Genomic DNA, 16,545 nt, shown 5'->3' with positions numbered 1-16,545 from the left:
ACACACACACACACACACACACACACACACACACACACACGGTATGCAGTAAATTCCCATTGGGCTGCACAGAGAAAGCTTGAAACTGGCACCTCTGGTGTGAAAGAGAGAGAAGTAGATTTCTTCATGACAACTGAAGTTTCTTTTTGTTTTGTGTTTATGCAAAATATTTGAGACCCTTGGATGCAAGTTAATAACTAAGTACCACATGACATGTGCATTGTACAACAGCATATCATAATTATATGCTTCCAACCACCCCCAAAGCCTTTCTACACGTTCTGATTTGTGTTCGGCCTTGCAAATTACTTCTGACTCATTATCCTTTCATCCGAGGGCAGTACACAAGCTCCACAAAAGTATTGATATATTTTTCCCCTTAAATTTCTTTTTGTAGCAAATGCATTCCATTTACTGTTTAGCCTTGGGATGTCGATTTCCATAGTGAAAAGCAGCATAACCCTCTAACTTCTTTCTCCGGGTCTCCTTTCTCTTCACACCTCTACTTATCGAAGGCACGTTGCTAAAGACCAAGTCCTCATTGCCACTCGAGTGCCTAAGCAGAAGAGCCCCTGGGCGGGGCAAATGGAGAATGTACTCAGCAGCTCACCATACATTTCGGTGTTTGAGTCCAGCCTGTGCTTGAGCAGTACCTGGCCAGAAAGGCCTGGGGACCCTTAAAAACAGCAACCGTTGAAAACCCTGAGGAGCACAGTACCAGTCGGACATACATGGGTTCTCCGTGAGTTGGAATTGGTGGGAGGATGACTACCTTCTCTCTCTCTCTCCCTCTCTTTCTCTCTGTCTCTGTCTATCTCTCTGAAATACTAAGATGAGGAAGAGTCATTAGGAGTTGTCTTTGAACTAGGATGTTCCAATCTTGGGCCTATTGCCGAGCTGGTCCAGTAAGTTTGTGGTGAGAGGCTGTCCTGCTCAATGTAGAAATCTCAACAAGAACCCTGACCTCTCCCCATGAGATTTCAGTAGTACAGAGTTCTGACCTCCAGTTGTGACCATCAAAAATGTCTCCAGCCATTGCCAAATACCCTGGGGGGGTGGGGGGGGAACAAAACCTTCCTTAGTTAGGAACCTCTGCCGGAAACTAAAACCCAAACCAAACCCATGGTCATCAGCAGATGATGACTCATAGTGACCCTGTAGAACAGGGTAGAACTGTCCCTGGGAGTTTCTGAGACTGTAGCTCTTTATGGGAATAGAAAGCCCATTTTTCTCCCAAGGAGTGGCTAGTGGTTTCAAACTGCTGACCTTGGAGTTAGCTGCCCAACTCATCATCACTACACCACCAAGGCTTTGCATGAGACTAAAGATGAAAGCAAGCCCATTTATCTTTTGCCAATTTCAATGACCTTCCTTTCTCCTGGGGTCAACCTCTACCTACCTAGTGAGGCACCTACAGGAAACACAGACTTTCACTAAGGCCCTCCTATGTTCGTGTCTAAACCCTTGAACTCTGGCGAGCATCCAGCTTGGCAGGGAGAAGAGAGAAGACCCCGGAGCCCACTCCCAACCCTTCCGTGAAGTGGGGGTTTGCACATGGATTTTACTGCACATGAGTCCATAATTCCTTGACTTCTGAAGCTCTACAATGCCCCCCTTTACTTAGTCACACCCTGGGTCCCATTGCTCCCCCACAAATACTGTTTTGACTACAATTTCATTTAATTAAGTGTGTTTATTCTGCCTTCCAGTTGCTTGTCTCATTTGGCACATAAATGCACAATTATGATCTAAGCTTACATTATTCACTTCCTGAAATTATCCTAGATTCCCACACTAAAAACATCCAAATCCATCGAGTCCATTCTGACTCACAGCAATCCTGTAGAGCAAAGATTCAAACCACCCATCTTTTGGTTAACAGGTGAGCACTTTCCTGCTGCTCCACCCAAGCGCTCCCGTGCCTGGCATCCCGTGTCACTTTCTATACTGGTTCCCTTCCTTGCTTCAAGGCCTGCCTAAATAATTGGTGAGGTCATCTAGGATCAGTTGAATGGATCCTCTTGATTTATAACGTGGGTGAACAATTTTGCAAACACCAGGATGGCCAGAAGAACAAACAAATCTGTCTTGGAAGAAGTACAGCCAGAATCCTCCTTAGAAGTAAAGATGGCTGCTACTTTAATAGCAGATCCTTTTGACACAGAACCTACAGCAGCTCTAATTTTCTGGACACTCTACCTTCTTCAACTAGTGCTTTCTTCCTACCCACATCAAGCAATCCGACTTGGGAAACGAATACTGTGAACTGTTCAGGGCTATCACGTAGTGTTACTTTTATTTTCTTTCTTGAGGCTCCGTGTTACTGCTAAAAGCAGTCATTAAAACTAGATTAATTGAAGAGAAAACAATTTGACAGAGTGCTTGGAGGTATAGATTCAGGACCTGAGGAAGGCAGACACGCTATAAATCCCAACCCAAGGAACGACAGCATAATCAACAACACTGACCCAGCTAGACATAAAGTCCATCTGGGAATAATTCACAACCACGTGGCAAAGAATAAAAGTAATAGATAAATAAAAGGAAAGCTGTATTTCACCACGAAGTGTCGTCGAAAGGGCTTAACTCTAAGAGGTTTAACTCCTGTGAGTCGTAATCGACAACATAACATTGTGTTTGGGTTTTGTTTTTAGTCTGTACCTGCTGGGAAAACTTTGATGGGTAGCTTAACCTTAGTTTCTTCATCTGGAAACTGGAGATAATAATATATACTTTGCCTGGTTTTGTGGTGATTAGATATCATGCATGAGACGTGCCAACCCAAGAGCTGGTATGTAATTGGCACTCAGTAAAGGGTGGTAATTATCCTTCATGTCTTGAGATTGTGAGTAAGGGTCTGAACCAGCGTACTGCAAGAAATTTTTGACAATGCATGATAGCCCTCAACTATTCACATGGAAAAGCATTGTTATATTTTTATCAAATCAAAAACGCTAAATAATAATAAGAATTCTATAAAGGCAATTTACATCCCCTTGCCTCATTGCTCTGTTCTTCCATCTCAGAGGCAACACACTTCTACTTTTCAAACTACTTCCAGTAGTGAGACAGAGCCCTGGTGGAGTAGTGGCTTATGCATTGGTCTGCTAAGTACAAGGTCAGCAGTTAGAAACCACCAGCCACTCCCACAATAGACTTTCTACTCCCATAAAGACTTACAGTCCCAGAAAACCACCTGGGGAGTTCTACCCTGTCCTGTAGGGGCACCGTGAGTCAGAATTCACCCCGTGGTGGAGTTTGATTTTTATTTTCCTGTAGTAGGAGTTCACCTTCCATTATCTGCAATTCTGAAGTCCCAAAGTCCCTGAAAGCCAAACGTTTGTGGCAGCTCATACGATTGCCAACTTGCCTGAGATCTGAGTTGCTATTTCTCCCAAATTATTTTTTCCCCATTGTTTTTCACTGTGTTTGTCTATGTTCCAGGCTTTTCTCAAATATCTGGAGATTGTAGGGTGCCAATATTTAAGAGGAAGCCCAGAAGAAAGTTGTTTGAAACATCTGTGTACATGGGCAGGCCTTGCCTTCAGTTACGCTTAGCTTTAGGGAGATCTGATGTTGTACAGGTGTATTTACATACTGATTCTCATAGGCCAGTACCTACAAGAATTTCTTGTAGGGTCTGAATAATTCTTTTTCTCTTGAAGGAAAAATTTCCTAAAGACTACTCTTTTTTTTTTTTTTTCTGAAGAGGTAAACAAGTTATGGGGAACTGGCTGGTAGGCGTAGGCTGGTGGTCTCTCAGCTCAGTGGGCTGTCAACTTTTAACTAATGTTCCTGGCTCCTTTCCAGTGCCATCTGCTATGTCTGAGTTTCCTGTCTCTTTGTTTCAGCTTCTCCCAAGGTTAAAACCCTATCTCTCATAGAAATAATCCCTGTGGAATTGTATGTCAGAAATGAACACAACATGTCATTGCCACCTACGGTAAGATTTTCCCAGTCACTTCAGAGCAGCACCTTTTAGACAGAAATGATTCAAATGGGAATTTCTATGTCTTGCTAAGTAGCAAGTTTTCAGGATGAGGAAAGATTTTAGGAATGTCTTTTTTTTAAAATCATTTTATTAGGGTCTCATACAACCCTTATCGCAATCCATAGATACATCCATTGTATCAAGCACATCTGTACATTCATTGCCCTCATCATTCTCAAAACATTTGCTCTCCACTTAAGCCCCTGGCATCAGCTCCTCATTTTCCCCCCTCCCTCCCCGGAATGTCTTCAAAGAATAAAGGACAGGTGTGCGTAAGATGGTGGTGCCAGACCTTGCCTTCCTTCAGAGGGGATGATGAAAATTACCATGAAGAGCAACCCAGTGCTGGCTCCCGTGAGGTGAAGGAAAAACCAGTTCTGACATCAGCCATCCCTCCCACAGAACTTTCTACCCCTCTGCTGTGTTGGATAATTTGTTGCGATGGTCACTCGGAGCTCACAGTGGTTTATTGAGAAAGTAACAGTTCAACTGGTGATCAGGATCAGCAGGCTGCAACTCAGTGTCAGTCCTTGACTTGAGGAACAGCTCTCTGAGGAGGCTGCTTGCCTCCGCTGTCTCTGCATCTTCTCTCTTCTTGTCCCTCCTGTCTTTTCTCCTTTCTGTTTTCTTCCTTTTGAACTCTTTCTAGGACAGGCTGCATAGTTAAGAAAACTAGGAGTTGATCAGCTGAAGGCTTGGTTCTCCCAGCAGGGCAACCCACGGACCAATCTCCTCTGTGGACTATTGTCACCTCATTTGAATGGTCCACAATACTAACCAATCCCTGTAAAGTGTGTAAAATAGACCAATCACAGCACAGGCTGCAGGTCAGGGCCAGACGAAAGGTATCAAACAGCAAGTTGTTGACAGTTTACTCAGAAAATGTCAATCAACCGAGCCAGAAGTTACATGTCTCTGGGGTAGAAAATTTGGGCAAAGGTAACTCCTCAAAGATTAGGAAGGAATCTCTCAAGCTGTTTTCCCAATGAACTGAGGCAAAAGGTTACATAAAGAAACTCATTTCACCAATGATGCAAATCACAAAAAGCAGGGCATGGATGCACCTTGAACCTGATGATAAACGCAAAAGAATTCAGGAGTGTCATCGGGGGTGAATCTATATAGAGTGCAAGAAATAATATAGGAAGAAACCCAGTCAGGGGCTTAGGCCAACCTTCGGAAGCATTTGAAATGCAATCAGTTGGAGGACTTTATCTGATTACGGGGCAGAGAAGGCACTGGAAGAACCTGAGAATGGGGTGATCTGATCAGAAAACACTGTGGATGTGGGTTCAGACTACATAGGCTATTGGTGTGGAGGAGTCTAGCGAGAACATTATAAGGTAAATTCACGGATGGCAGAAGATGGTAGCCTCGTTGTTGTGGTCCTGTTATGGAGATGAAACCGACATCTGGCCTGATCAAGCCTGGGGTTATGGAGACAAGGTCAATACCAAAGTAACGATGGGGAAAAGGCAGGAAAGGGGAAGGAGACAGTGCCAGTCCTGGCACCTTCTCTCTCTCTTTAGGGTCCCTTAAGATCCCTTAAGGGTCTTCAGATGGGAAGTTGGCTGATTTCCATGCTTCATCCAGGCATGCCTTCTGCTGACGGTATCCCCAAACCCAACAATGACTCCATCCAGAAACGGGTTAATTTCTCAGGTAAGAAGTCTGTGGGTGGGCTGTGTTCAGCTGCTTAATGATGCCATGCGGGCACTCCAGCTTCCTGCTCTATGTGCTCTTAGGGCATTGCCCTTGCTCAGCTGAACAGTTGCAGATGCAACTTGCAGTTGCAAGATGCCTGTTGCAATGCCAGAAACCAGGTCCATGTTGAAGGCAGGACTCAGGAGGGGCATGGGTAATGCCACTCAGGTCACATTCTCCTTTTCTTTTAAAAACAAAATCAAAACAAACTCACTGCCATCAAGTCAATGTGGACTCATAGGGATCCCATAGGGCAGGGCAGAATTGCACCTGTGGGTTTCTGAGACTGGAACTCTTTATGGGAATTGAAAGCCCTGTCTTTCTCTTACAGAGCAACCGTGTTTTCAACCTGCTGACCATCCACAGTTAGCATCCCAATGGATACCCACTAAACCCCCAGAGCTCCAGCTCTGACCTGACCTCTGACAGCGATCATGAGGTCAAGTCACAGGCTCGCTATTATGTCTTTAAAATATGCCAAAAGCTGCACAGATTAGGGGTAAAGGAGAGATTCACAATGTCAAGAGGAAATCCTTCTGAGAATAACTGTGAGTAGGATTGCAGAGTACCGGGAAGCAGAGAGACCTGAACAGAAATGTGTGCCTCTCTCTCGAAGTATCATATCAGAGACTCCTGGGGAGAGGGACTCTGGCTACTTGAGGTCAACTGAATAGAAACATAAGTGTAGATAAATGTGTGGACCCAGGGTTTCTCTTTTAGCAGAGCATCATTTGCGATGATATCTTTATGATAGAGATGCTGCAGAAATTTAAGTAATTTATGAGCAGTTAGCGTTATTTTCCAAAGCCATAGAAGAGACTTCAAAATCAAACATTACACATGCTCTTCATTACAAGTCGTCTCATTTTTAAATAAACATGACATCAAATGTATTGATAAGGATCTCTTGGGGCCTGGATCCCTGTTCAACTTTCTAAGACCAGATGGATGATTAGATTTATCTTATATACCCCAGGTAATTATGTACTTCTATTGAGAAGAAATCTATGCTGGCCCTTATTTTGGTAACACACACTTTTTAAAAGCTAGGAATCCATTTGCTCAACAGATAGCTAATAAACGCTTCCTGTATATCAGGCACAGTACCAGGCAATGGTGTCGGGGAGAAAGGGAAGAAGGACAGATAGCTAATTACAATGTAAAAAAATCCAACTCATTGCTCCCAAATTGACTCTCGCTCACAGTGACCCTACGGGACAGAGAAGTGCCTGTTGGTCTTCTGGGGCTGTCAATCTTCTTAGGAACAGAAGCCGCCTCTTTCTCCCGCAGAGCCACTGGTGGAGCCGGATGCTGCCTTTTGCTTTTAGAATTCACTGAGAAGCCCACTTTGCTATCAGTGCTCCTTCTGCATCACTACCATCGAGTCAATCCCGATTCATAACCACCCTATAGACCAACATCTCAAACCAAACGCACTACCATCCAGCCAATGCTGTCTCATAGGGACCCTGTAGGACAGGGTAGAACTGCCCCTGTTAGCTTCTGAGACTGTAACTCTTTACAGGAGTAGAAAGCCCCGTTTTCCTTCTGAGGAGTTGCTGATGGTTTGGAACTGTTGACATTGTGGATCAGCTCAGTGTGTAATCAATTCACCACCAGGGCTCTTTCAGTGATACTATATCAAGTACAATAAATGGGCAAGTTGGAATTGATCAGTAAAACGTGCTTGCACGTGGTGTGGGTGGAAACAGGGGTTTTCTAATCTGAGGTTAACAGCAAATTGTTACTGTTGGTGCTATTGAATCAACTCCAACGGAAGGCCACCCTAGAGGACAGTAAACCTACCCCATCAAATTTCCTAGGTGGGCTGTACTCTACCAGAGCTGACCACTGGATCTTGTCTCCAGCTGAGCCATTGGGTTTGAACCATTGACCTTTTGGTTACCAGTGAGAGCTTAAGCACTGAATCACCAGGGCTTCTCTGACAGCAAATCCCAAGTGGAATGTGCCAGAGAAAGTAGGACAGATTGGAAATAGTTGATAAAACTTGGGTTCCAGTTCTACCTTACCACCTGGAAAATGTGTTCCTTTTTGTCTTCCAGAGTGCCGACTGTCCAAGAGAGCAAGGGGATGAGAGGCTTGCACAGAGTGGGGAAAAAGAAGTTCTTCAGTGAGATCTGGTTCTGATTTACCATTACCACTCTGTCTCTCTTGTGAATGACAGCTACAGTATCTTCTCACTTCTCCTGTTGGTGCTATTGAATCAACTCCAATGGAAGTTGTCCAGCACTGTGGTGTCTAGCAAACTGAACGGAAGTTTAGAATCACAGTTTAGATATTGACTGGTTTATACAAATGGCAAAGACATAGATTTGTGGGGACCAAAGGATGAAATATTATGGATTGCATTGTATCTCTCCCAAATATATGCCAACTTGCCTAAGCCTAAGCCATGGTCCTCGGTGTAAAGTGATTTCCTCTGATACGAATGAGGCAGGATTGGAGGCAGCTATGCTAAGTATTCCTGATACAATTGGGTTGGTTGTATTTAGAGTTGATCTTTTTTGAGATATGAGCGACATTAAACATTGAGCAGAGAGCAGAGGGATCTGGTTGCCCTCCGGAAAGAAGAGCCCAGAGCAGAATCCTTTGGATCAACAGTCCTGACTAAGAAGCTTCCAAACCCAGGGGGAGAGTGATGCCAAAACGTGTGGAGCTCACCAAGGCACTCGGGCCCACAGATGTTGGAGAGACAAGGCTCTTCCTCTAAAGCTGACACAGAGCTGGCACCTTGAATTTGAACTGTTAGTCTCCTAAACGATGAGGAAACAAATTCCTCTTTGTTAAATCCATCCTCTTGTGCTATAATAGCATTGGAGAACTAAAACAAATGGTATTTTAAAGGTCTGAAACATAGCATTCATTTTCTTTCTCCGGGTAGCATTGTGTTTGTTTGTTTGTATGCTTTTTAAGGAAGAGATGTAGGGGTGTAACTGTTCAGCTCGGCAATTCAAACCCTTGGTGATCCATTTCGTGATGATTAGGATTACAGCCTGGAAAACTCTATAGGGCAGTTCTACGCTGTTGCATGAGGTCATTCTGGACGACAAGTAACTCAAGGGCACCCAACAACAAGTCAAGTGAGCATCTCTCCATCCATTCATCCCAAATATTTACTGTGGCTAATGTAACAGCTCCAGTCATTTGGCAGGAGCCCTAGTGGTGTAAGGGGCTAAATGTTGAGTTCAAACCCACCAGCCAGTTCACTGTAGAAAGATGAGGCTTTCTACTCCTTAAAGAACTAAGTCTTGGGAACCCACGTGGGCAGCTCTACTCAGTCCTATACTATCACTCTGAGCTGAAATTGACTCAATGGCAGTGAGGTTTTGACAAGTTTACTGGCATATAATTCATATATACAATTCAAGAGTTCAATCACATCAAGAAGAGTTGTACAATAATCTCCACAATTGGTTTTAGAACAGTTTCTTCATTATACTAATTGTGATTAGTTTCCCATGTCCCCCCAAATTTGGGTTTTTGGTTGATTCATCCCACAGTCTGTCACACTGGTGGTATGCATGTTGGTATAATGGTGGAAGCTATGCCACTGGTACTTCAAAGAACACACACATATAGACACACACAACACATAGGCACACACACACACACACACGAATCTCCAAAATTAGACCAATAGACAACACCAGGATACACAAGCAAAGATTGAGGCTGTCAAAGATTTCTGTGTATTGGGATTTACAAGTGACGCTCATGGAAGCCACAGCAAAGAAACCTGCTGCAAAAAAAGGTCCCTAAGGGTTAAAGATCAAGAATGTCACTTTGAGGGCCAAAGTGCCTGACACAAGCCATAGTATTTTCAATCACCTTGAGACAGTTGGACAATGAATAAGGGAGACCGCAAAAGTAGTGATGCATTTGAATTTTGGTCCTGGTGAAGAATGTTCAATGTACCAAGGATTATCAGAACAGACCGATGTGGCTTGAAACACGTGTAGCCAGAATGCTCTTTGGGAGCAAAGAAAACAAGGACTTTATCTCACGTATTTCAAGCCTGTGATCAGGAAGGACCAGCCCCAGGGGAAAACACACACACACCATTTTTGGTACCCTCAACAAGATGGATTGACACAGTGAAGCTGCCTAAGGAGCGTGTCAGTGTTCTGTTGTCTGCAAGGTTGATACAACGCAGCACTGATCCCGAGACACCTAACAACCATCGAAGAGCTCGCAGAGATTTTCCAAATGCAAAACTCATCTTCTTATAATTTCTATGACTTCAAAATTTACCGCTCCCTGTTTTCTCTTGCCTTTTATTGTAATGAATGCTTCACTTTTTAGTTTCAAGGATACAGTGCAAAATTCTTTTATAGTCATGCCAAGTGGAAGGTAATAATAACAGTAAAAAATATATCTTTATATGGCATAGACATGAAAGTATCCCTCGGCCTTCCGACAGATATTTCATTTTCGTTGGGAATTAAGTGCCGAGAGGTGGAGCCAAGTCCGTGAATCATACAACTAATTAGAGCTAGAAGATGTTTCCTTTGGCTTCGCTGTGTAAAGTCCGCACACATTCTACCCACAGGAGGGGGCTTCCACAAGTTCTCAGAAACATTCCACTCTCTCTTCATTCCGTTTTCCCAGGCACTTCCTGAAGCCCCCTCCTACTGTTTGGACTCCGTAAGAGAGGGAAATGGAGGCAAATATTCTCATTGGAAAGCCTCAAGGAGAAATTCCATCGGTAAAACCTTTATTTTATTGGCTATTTGATCCCATCTGATGACTCAAAGGATATATTCGTGAAGAAAAGCTGCAGCTCTCCCAATCAGACACGATGTCCCAAAGTTCATTTAGGTTTCATACCCTGGGCTGCTCCTCTTTTCCTTTGTTAAAAGTCCCTAAGAACATCTTTTTATTTTCCTCTCATGCTACTTTGTCTTTGATGGTTTCACCCCAGCTTGACCCGCCAACCCAGGGAGAACTATTGTAAAGAACAAAGTGTCAGCACTTGCTTTTTAATACCTGGGAGGAAGGGACACCCAAACTACACCTACTGCCATTGGGTCGAGTCTGACGCGTGGTGCTCCTGGAGGGCAGAATAGAGCTGCCCAGGGTGTTTTTCTCTGTGGGCGCCATCGAGCTGCTCCCCACCCCTAGCAACTTTACCTGCAGCAGAGGAAAACACTGCCCCGCCCTGCACCGTTCTCACGATGGTTTCTGCGCCTGAACCCACTGAGGCAGCCTCTGTGCTAACTGCCTCCTTGAAGACCTTCCTCTTATTCGCTGCACTTCTGTGTTCCCAAGCAGGACGCCCTTCTCCAGGGACTGGTCTCTCCTGACAGCATGTCCAAAGGATGTGAGACAGAGTCTCACCATCTCTGCTTCTAAGGAGGGTTCTCGCGGTAGTTCTTCCAAGACAGATTTGTTTATCCTTTTAGGAGTCCGTGGCACTTTCTATATATCTCTATCTCTAGCATATCTCTCTCTATCTCTATCTATCTATCTATCTATCTATCTATCTATCTATCTATCTATCTATCTATCTATCTATCTATCTATTTTTGCCAGCACCACAGTCCACACACATCAATTCTTATCCGTAAGAGCTGTTTCTAAAGAAACCAGAGGGTTTCTAAAGTTCTAAATCCTTATGGCAGCAGATTGCCACCTCATTCCCCTGTGGGATGGCTGGTGGGTTTGAACAGCTGACCTGTTGGCTAGCAGCCAGCCAGCAACTGAACACTTAACCACTGTGCCACTGGGGTTCCTCCGCCTAGTTCGTTATATCCCTCTTGTTTGCTTGGTAGATCTGATTTCAGACGTGCTGGTCATGCTTTCTTGTTCGGTAGTTCCTTCACCTTTTCTTCTTTGAAGAGCTTGTCCCTCGTCAGATAAAAGTAAGAGGTTCGGTCACAACTTTACTGCTTGCCACAACAATGTTGCTATGCTACCCTGGGAAAGTGCGTTTTTCAGGGAATTCTGAAACGTTTATCATTTGTCAAGTGTTTTAAAGGAAACAGGGGCCTGCTTCTTAAATGTTTAGCATCTGTTCGCAATACATTTAGGGTCTCAATCCAGTCCCCGCGGAAATTCAATCTGCTTTCCTTAATTGGATTGCTTTCTTCTTTGAGTGGAAGGACAAATAAGTGCTACGATTGTTTTTGGTTTTTTTTCCCCTTCTACTTCGCTTTATGGTATCACAGCAAAAAATAAATACAAAAAATTCAAGTGTGACCAAAAAAGCTTTTGAACATGATTGATGAGATCGTTCTCAACAGAGGGGACACTGAATGAAGTATGTCTACTGGGCTTTAGCAAATGGATTTTGGTAGTAGAAGTCAAAGTAATTACCTTAACTTCATATTGATTTATTCCTTTAAGCATGTTTTCGCATCCATTCTATCATTTGATATATCATCTTGTTAGACACTACTTCCTCCACAAACTCACTGCCATTGACTTGCTTTTGACGCACGGTGACCCTACACAGGGTTTCCAAGGTTGTAAATCTGTACCGGAGCAGACAGCCTCATCTTTCTCCTGTGGTGCAGCTGGTGGGCTTGAACTGTGGACGACCTGGTGGTAAGTAGTCCATCCTGTAAACCATTATGCCACAAGAGCTGCTAGACACAACCAGGAAAGGTAAAAATTTGCTAAATGATGTCATGTCTCATTTGATTGAGTTCTTTGTTCATCTCGACCCTTTCATCCCAATCAGATGTGAACATAAACTCCTCTCTCTTACTTCAGCTTTGATCTCTCTCCCTTCTCTCTTGATTTTTCTTTTGGTATTTATATTCATTCACCTGAACCTTAAGATTCCGTTCTTAGTGCTCTTTCCTTTTTAAGCATAAGCTGTGCTCACAATAGGACTGCTAAATGCACATGTACAGTAATGAATGCTCTCCTGGGATCCTGACATGAATCTCCAGCTCTTTGCTGGACACATTTCTAGATGAATCTCCTGGAAGAAAATTTAACAGTTGATCCAGGGCCTTGAGAAATCCAAGCTCAGGAATCCTTTTCGTGCTTTATCGTTTGGAGTTTGGAACTCTACGAGAGACAGTGTGGAAGAAAGGCCTGATGATCTCTTGCTGAAAGATCACAACCATGGAAAACGGCATGAAGCTTGGTTCTACTCTGCACACAAGGTCACCATGAGCCGGATCCACTTAAAAGCAATGGGTGTGAGTTTTTGTTTTGTTTTTAAGGTGGAGCTGAGAGATAATCAAGCTGTATGTATAAGCTGGGGTCTGGCTGCATATATCGTGTAGGCAAATGGGATAACATTTCTATTATTTTATATTAATATTATATATATTAAACGTGGCCTTCAACTTTTAGGAACTAGAGACACAGTAACCCAACATAGTATATTATGAGTCAGATAAATGTCACTTTTTGTTTTTCAGTCTTCCAAACAATTCATAATGTATTATCTTGAATTTCCATAGCACATTTCTTTCTTTTTTCTATTTTCCTTGGTGGAGAAAAAAAAATCCATTTATTCCTTATTTAGAAAATGTGAAAAACAAGTACCTTGGGTATACAATCTAAGAGTTGGCGGTGAGGTCAGTCAGGACTAAGGAGCCTCACTCTGGGCCCATTCAGCCATGAGTAGGCGGTGCCTGGAAGACAGGCCCAGGAAGTTCTCCTGTCCACACACACTGAAGGAAGGCCACAGAGCTCCCGGAAGTCAGAGGTGCTGAGAAGAGGATGGAAGGGGGAGGGGGTGAGATGGGGAAGGGGCTGAGGTAGGCAGGAGGGACAAGAACACTTGAATATGCAAGAAGGAGGCCCTTCCTTCCAGAATGCTGACCACACAGGCCTACGCGCGTCCTAGCAAGCCGACCTTGGCTTCCCAACCGCAAGTGGAAGGAAGAGCGTCAGTCCCAGTGATCGGAAGAGGTCACCTTCGGCCTTGCAGGCACTCCTTGCCCCGTCAGATCGAGCCCTGGTTGAAGCATGGATCCCCCAGTCGCACAGCCCTCCGCTCGCACAAGTAGCAGTACAGCACGGCAGCTAGTCTCTGAAACACAGTGCTTGTAATCCATCGGTCCAAACGAAGCGGTTGGGGTTTTTCCAGCGTAAGTTCATGACCCAGATGTGATGGGAGATGTTGAGAGCGAAGTACACTGTCAGAAGTTCGCTCCTGACATCCACTGTCAGGAGGGGCGGAAGGTGCCTTTGAACTTAGGAAGCAGAAGGTTGACCAGCCTGCCTGGAAGACGAAGGTGTTGAAGAACATGAAGAAAATGATAATGATGTTGAAGAGGATTTGCAACACCCTGGAGGATGAAGAGGATGAGCTGGATGATGGGAGCCATTCCGAGGAGCTCCTGGAGAAGGAATGGACAAAGGTCATAGGTCAGCAGTAGGAACTGCAGCGAGAGCACCAGGTTGTAATAACTCATTTGGAGCATGTGCTCTCTTGTGCCTCCAGGGGCACATTCCAGAGTTTTCTACAAAACAGCTCCTGGCTCTAGTGCCCACACAGAAGAGGCCTGGAGCCTGCATCAGGACTGTTTCTCTTGCTCTAAAGCAGTAGTTCTCAACCTTCCTAATGCCAAGACCCTTTAATACAGTTCCTTATATTGTGGTGACCCCCCAACCATAAAATTATTTTCATTGCTATTTCATATCTGTAATTTTGAGCTACTGTTATGAATTGGGTGACCCCCGTGAAAAGGTTGTTGTTTGACCCCCAAAGGGGTTGAGACCCACAGGTTGAGAATCACTGCTCTAAGGCAAGGATCTCAAAAAGCCATCCTCTCTTGTCATGGGGATGCCCTCCATAGCACTTTTCTATGCGTGCTAAACACACATAGAAAACTAAGTTACCTTAGTTTTCTTCATCTGTCATGACCTTGAAAAGCACACTGCATAAGGAGCTGGCTGACCCAAATGAATTCCAGACAGATTCTCAAAGGCTTGGGACAGTGGTTTAAATTGACCTTTCAACATCACAGAGTATTTGAGGGTCAGAGCGTATTGATCATGTCGAAAGGCATTTTTGGTCTCTGTGTTAGGCAAGGAAGATGAATGCAGAAAAGCTCTCAGGAATCTGGTAAATCGCAGAAGGATTTAGAGATTCTGGTCATTTTAAGCAAAATCTGAGGCGAATCCAGTGTGACTGGAAGGAATTATTATTTTCCTCTTTATAGCCTTCGAAAGTTCTGGAAGTGCTAGACAATCCCGAGCTTTAGGCTCTGAAGGCAGGCCCTGGAGGATATCCAATTAGACATTTTCCTCATTCTTTCCCTCGGAGCCGTTAAGTCAGTCTTTGCGGCGGCGGCATTAGCTGCCTTGGGTTGATTCTGACTCATGGAGTGTCCAAGTGTGCATAGCAGAACTGCTCCACAGAGCGTTCAAAACCGTGACCTCCCTGAAGCAGAGTGCTAGGCCTAGCTTTGGAGGCACCTCTGGGTGGATTGGAACCACCAACCTTTCAGCTACTTGTGCCACCCAGGGACCTCTAACCTTGGTGTGGAAACAAGCAGGTCACCAGGCTTACCTTGACAGTGCTGCTGCGTGGGTTTAAACCACACTGACCTTTCGGCGAGACTCAAAACAGCTCACTGCCATCGAATTGATGACGACTCATAGGGAGTCCAAAGGACGGGGTGGAACTGTCTCTGCGTTTCCAAGACTGTAACTTGGAAAGTAAGGAAGCAGAAAGCCATGCCGTTCTCCTGAGGAGCTGCTGGTGTTTTCGAACTGCTGACCTTGCAGTTAGCAGCCCAATGAATAACACTGTGGCACCAGGTCTCCTTTTTTGGTGAGTAGCAGAGAGCAAAGAATTTGCACTGCTCCAGAGCCGTACATAAAATGTAAACCATTGAAAACCCTTCGGAATGCAGTGCTAATCTTTGAGACCACTCCCCAAGCTGGTTAGGCCGTGAGACACAGTGAATTCCTCAGCTTACCAGAAGCTCCGCACTCTGCCTTAGGATATGAGTTAGTGTCACAGGTGATACTGCATACAGTGGCTGTCATTAACCTGTTCTTTTCTTCCTGGTAACCTGTTTACTTTTGAGCATTTCCTCCTGGGAAAGTATCCACCACAGCCAGCAGGGTATCACCTATATTCAGATCTGGTTGAACCACCAACCTTTCCATTAGAAACCAAGCGCAGACCACTCAGGTTATTCTTGTGGTTGTTAGGTGCTGTCAGGGCAGTTTTAGGTGCTGTCAGGGCAGTTTCAACACAGAGTGACCCTGTGTGTAACACGCTGTGTAACACGCGTCAAGAATGAAACAATGCCTGGTCCTGAGCCAGTCTCACAGTGGTGATCTTTGAGCCCATTCTTGTCGCTGTGTCAAACTAGCCCATTGAGAGGCTTCCTCTTTCTCCCTGATTCTCTACCAAGCATCACGTTTTTGTTTTTTTTCCCCCAGGGACCGGTCTCTCCTGATTACACCATTAACCATTTATACTATCATCAAAACCTGCTGTCGTTGATGCAACTCATAGAAATCCTATAGAAGGTTTCTGAGACTGGGACTCTTTACAGAAGCAGACAGCCTCATCTTTCTTCCTCTGAGCACTTGGTGGGCTTGCACCGCTGACCTTTTGATTAGCACGCCAACGCTTAACCCACAGCACCACCAAGCCTCCTTAAAGCGTCATTAAAGAGGATATTGTTCAACCAAATGAATAGCTAGATTAGTAAACATAAAGTGACATGTACTTTATTCATTAGTTGGAGGGAGGGTTTGAATGTAGGTAAAATCACATAATGAAGGCAGTTAACCTTATTTGGAGCAATCAGTCACGTGGCCATTCATCCACCAGTGACTCAGAGCCCAACGGGCCTTGGCGCCCCGCGCGCCCCTGGGGCGGGGCGATGGCCGGAAGGGCGCGG

The 16,545-nt window shown here is 44.6% G+C and overlaps 1 long non-coding RNA gene and 1 pseudogene across 1 annotated transcript in view; one reads left to right on the top strand and one right to left on the bottom strand.

Annotated features, from left to right (window-relative positions):
* LOC123522399 overlaps positions 1 to 8,105 on the top strand; it is a 44,910-nt gene extending 36,805 nt beyond the window's left edge. The window contains exon 2 of the long non-coding RNA XR_006680665.1: positions 7,759 to 8,105. This is a non-coding gene — a long non-coding RNA (uncharacterized LOC123522399). The remainder of the gene's footprint in view (positions 1 to 7,758) is intronic.
* Positions 8,106 to 13,622: 5,517 nt separating this feature from the next.
* Positions 13,623 to 14,103, bottom strand: LOC101649706 (annotated as a pseudogene).
* Positions 14,104 to 16,545: the final 2,442 nt, after the last annotated feature.

The sequence above is a fragment of the Echinops telfairi genome, unplaced genomic scaffold (genome assembly GCF_000313985.2).
Source record: "Echinops telfairi isolate 266 unplaced genomic scaffold, ASM31398v2 ScPeMD7_7400;HRSCAF=8409, whole genome shotgun sequence".
In the NCBI taxonomy this organism is placed as follows: domain Eukaryota; kingdom Metazoa; phylum Chordata; class Mammalia; order Afrosoricida; family Tenrecidae; genus Echinops; species Echinops telfairi.
This window is presented reverse-complemented; position numbering and strand designations above follow the sequence as displayed.